We start from the raw sequence: 4,938 nt of genomic DNA, 5'->3' as shown, positions 1-4,938 counted from the left end.
ACAAGGCTGATAAAATTGTATTTCCTGAAGCTTACTTCGTGCCTTAGCACATTTTTATTTTGACGAAGCATTTTCTGAAGATTGGCTTCGTATTCGATTCTTGTGTCGTTAATGCAATATGATGTATGATGTAATGTTATGCGAAATGATGTGACAATATCATGCAAAATGATGAGGATGCTGAAGATACACACCCACATGCCCACACTGGAATACACAAGCTCTGCATCCCCTTAGGAACGTCTTTTGAGCTTCTTCACCTTCTATTTCGGTGATATAAGTTATGCATCCCCTTAGGAACGTCTTTTGAACTTCTTCGCCTTCTATTTCGGTGGTATAAGTTCTGCATCCCCTTAGGAATGACTTTTGAACTTCTTCGCCTTATATTTCGGCGGTATTTGGCTCTGCATTCCCTTTGGAACGACTTTTGAGCAGAAAACTTACACTACGCTTCCTTAGGAACTACTTTTTGTAGCTTCGTCAATTTTGGCTCTGCATTCCCTTAGGAACGACTTTTGAGTAAAAGGCTTACGCTGCGCTCCCTTAGGAACGACTTTTTGTAGCTTCGTCAATTTTGGCTCTGCAGTCCCTTAGGAACGACTTTTGAGCTTCGTAAATCTGTGAAGAGGATATATTTCATTCTAGTACAGGCAGAATCATTACAAGAAATTAAAACTAAGTTTTCATTGCTTGTTCCTCATACAGAAAGCAAAATGGCATAAAAAGTAAAAGTATTTCAGAAGTAGGATATTGCTCAGTATATGTGCTTCGATTCTGGTACGGTGCTGTTGACCGTACGAACTTCGGACTCCTCCCTGTAGTCATGTTGATGTTGTGGGTGTTGGCGCCCTTCTGGCTGCTGGCTTCGAGTGTAAGTAGGTTGCAATGGTGGTGGCGGTGGGAGCTGAGGCCAGGAAGCTTGTGAATGGCTTGCCGAAGCAACAGAAGCTACAGGTTGATTGCCCACATACTCTGGTATGTAGGGAGAGTGGCACGAAGCAGTATGTAAGACCTGCTTCGGTTGATTCTGCTGGGCTTCTGCTTCAGCAATCTCTTTTTGCTTCTGAATGGTGATTTGACAAGCTCTTGTAGTGTGGCCCTTGTCTTCGCCACAAAATAAGCAATAGATTTTCCTGGGCTGATCCCCATATCTTCCTCCGAAGCCCTTGGCGCCTCGACCCCTTGGAGCTGGTGGCCTGAAGGAGCCTTGCTGCTGTCCTGAAGACTGCGAGTTGTGCTGTGGCCTCTGAAACTGGCCTCCTTTGTCATTGTTTTGACTGGAGCTGTGGATTGATCTGACATGCCTAGGGTGGATTCTTCCTCCGAATCCTCTAGTCATCTCAGAAAATCTATAAGCTTCCTCCCTTCTTTGGCGGAAGTCATTATCGGCCTGGATGTACTCATCCATTTTCTGAAGCAGCTTCTCTAGAGTCTAGGGGGTTTCCTGGCGAAGTATTAAGTCGTAGGCCCTGGCCGAAGACCCTTGATCATGGCCTCAATGATGATTTCATTGGGCACCGTAGGCGCTTGTGCTCTCAGGCGCAAGAACCTTCGGACATATGCCTGAAGGTACTCCTCATGGTCTTGAGTGCACTGGAACAAGGCCTGAGCAGTGACTGGCTTCGTCTGAAACCCTTGAAAGCTGGTGACTAGCATGTCCTTAAGCTCCTTCCATGACGTGATTGTCCCTGGCCGGAGAGAAGAGTACCATGTCTGGGCCACACTTCGGACTGCCATGACGAAGGACTTCGCCATGACTGCGGTATTGCCCCGTACGAAGATATAGTTGCTTTGTAGCTCATTAGGAACTGCTTCGAATCTGAGTGCCCATCATACATGGGGAGCTGAGGTGGCTTGTATGATGGGGGTCATGGGTAGCCTGCAGTTCTACTGATAGAGGAGAAGCATCATCAAAAGCAAAATTTTCATGATGGAAATCATCATACCAATCATCATCATTGTAGGAATTGTCTTGACGAAGCTCTCTTTGTGGAGGTCTTCGGTCCTTGTCATCTTGAGTAATATGACATATTTCTTCAGCAGCTTCATCAATCTTCTTCTGTAGATCGGAAAGACGAAGCATTTTCTCTCTCTTCCTTTCGACCCGCTGATGGATAGCTTCGAGATCCCTTATCTCCTGGTCCAACTCCTCCTCTTGGGGTGTTGGACTTGTAGCCTTCCTCTTTTGAGTTTGAGCTTCGCACAACATGTCCTGGTTGACGTCCAGTGGCTGCAGTGCAGCCCCTAGCCCTGAAGAAGTTTTCTTCGGCGGCATGACGAAGGTCACGACTTGCCGAAGGTGGTCGATTGAGTTCACCGGAGGTGGGCGCCAATGTTGGGGACTTGTTCTCAAATGCTATGTGTTAAGAACAAGGCAACACGAAATATTAATGGTTAAAGTCCTTCGTCCTTCGAAGCATTATTTCCCTTAGGATATAATGATCTTGATACGAAGGTTATGAAGGACGTACCTTCATCGTCGCAGTTTATATATTAAAAGAAGAAGCATATGAAACATGAGAAATGACATCAATAATCATACATCATTATTAATATATCTTTTCTATAACATCATGAATAAACATGAGCAATATTGAATTACATTTTTACCTTCGGCTTGACAGAAGGAAAAAGTCCAAGCGTGACGCATGAGTGAATATAAGTCAGCGTGAACAGTACAGGGGCACTGTTCATCTATTTATAGGCACAGGGCGCAGCCTGTGTAAAAGTACATTCATGCCCTTCATGTTTACTATTGACTTAAGGATAATCTATCGAGGACTAGATAGCCTTTTCCTCTTTAAGTCGGTTCCTTTTTCTGCTACTGAGCCGAAGCTTCCTTGCGCGTAGCTTCGGAGCTGGTTCGACCTTCGTCCGACCATGCTTTTCACATTGTGAACAGCTTCATTCCGAGTCCGAAGGTTCCTGTACATATATTACACTTGGGAAACATTGTTAATCATGTTTTTGAGGACCTTCGGAAGACGAAGGCCCCCAACAAGCAAGTCTAAGGGAAAGCACTCCTGCTTCAAGTGTGGTAAGTCTGGTCATTTTATAGCACAATGCCCCAATAATAACAATGACCAGGCACAAGAAAAGAAAGGGAAGAAGGAAAGGAAGAAGAACTATAGGAAGGCAAAGGGCGAGACACACATTGGAAAAGAATGGGACTCCGACTGTTCTTCATTCGACTCTGATGATGGACTAGCTGCCTCAGCCTTCAACAAGTCCTTCCTCTTCCCCAACGAACGCCACATGTGCCTTATGGCTAAGGAGAAGAAGGTACATACACGAGATACACCTAAGCACACTTCTTCTAGTGATGAGGAATCCTCTGACGATGAAGTAGATTATAGTGATCTATTTAAAGGATTAGATAGATCTAAGGTAGATAAAATAAATGAATTGATTGATGCTCTTAATGAAAAAGATAGGCTTCTAGAAAAGCAAGAAGATATTCTTTATTAGGAACATGATAAATTCATTAATGTTCAAAAATCTCTTGCTCTAGAAATTAAGAAAAATGAACTATTGACTTATGAGTTGTCTGCTTGCAATGACTCTATCTCTAAGCTTAAGAATTTAAATGTTGATTTAAATGATAAGTTAGAAGAAGTAAATTTTGCTAGTTCATCTGTAGAGTATGTTGTTATCTGCAATAGGTGCAAAGATTTTAACATTGATGCTTGTAATGAACATGCCTCTACTATTCTTAAGTTAAATAATGATGTTGCAAGTCTTAATGCTCAACTTAAGACTTGCAAGGATAATTATGAGAAACTAAAATTTGCTAGAAATGCCTACACCATTGGTAGACCCCCCTCTATTAAGGATGGGTTTGGTTTCCAAAAGGAGACCAGGAACTTAACAAGCCAAAGGACTTCCAATCTCAACAAGGAGAAAGGAAAGGCTCCTATGGCTAGTAGCTCTTATTCTTCAAATGACCAAAAGAACCATGCTTATCTTTATGCTTATGTCAAGAATATTTCTAGTGCTGCTCATCATGATAGGTGTTATAATCATGCTATTTTTCTTACTCGTCATGATGCTGCATTTAATTATCATGCCATGTTTGCATCTAGCTCTTCATATGCTCATGGTAGGAATAGACCTAGGCGCCATCATGTTGCTTCTCATGCACCTAGGAAGGCATCAACTGAACCAACTACGCTTTATCAAACATGTGATGCTTCATTTATTCTTATATGCAAAAACGGGAAAGTAGTTGCTAGAAGTTTGGGACCTAAGTGCATGAGAGACAAAACTTGCATCTGGGTTCCAAAGACTGTTGTGACTAACCTTGTAGGACCCAACAAGAGTTGGGTACCTAAAACCCAAGCTTAATTAACTTGCAGGTTTATGCATTCGGGGGCTCAAGTTGGATTATGGATAGCGGATGCACAAACCACATGACAGGGAGAAGAAAATGTTCACCTCCTACGTCAAGAACAGGGATTTCCAAGACACTATTATCTTTGGAGATGTGAACCAAGGCAAGGTTAAGGGCATAGGCAAAAATAGTCATCACAACCGAGCATTCGATTTCAAATGTGTTTCTAGTAGAATCGCTCGGGTACAATTTGTTGTCTGTAAGCCAATTATGTCATATGGGTTATAATTGCTTATTTACAAATATTAATGTATCTGTATTTAGAAGAAGTGATGGTTCATTAGCTTTTAAGGGTGTATTAGACGACAAGCTCTATTTAGTGGATTTCTCAAAAGAGAATGCCGATCTAGATGCATGCTTAATCGCTAAGACTAATATGGGATGGCTCTGGCACCGCCGTCTAGCACATGTTGGGATGAAGAACCTTCATAAGCTTCTAAAGGGAGAACATGTGTTAGGACTAACCGATGTCTGTTTTGAGAAAGACAGACCTTGTGCAGCGTGCCAAGCAGGGAAGCAGGTGGGAAGTACTCATCAAAGCAAGAACG

Source organism: Zea mays, chromosome 4, assembly GCF_902167145.1.
Source record: "Zea mays cultivar B73 chromosome 4, Zm-B73-REFERENCE-NAM-5.0, whole genome shotgun sequence".
In the NCBI taxonomy this organism is placed as follows: Eukaryota; Viridiplantae; Streptophyta; class Magnoliopsida; order Poales; family Poaceae; genus Zea; species Zea mays.
The sequence above is the reverse complement of the archived record's forward strand: the minus strand, read 5'-3'. Positions refer to the sequence as shown.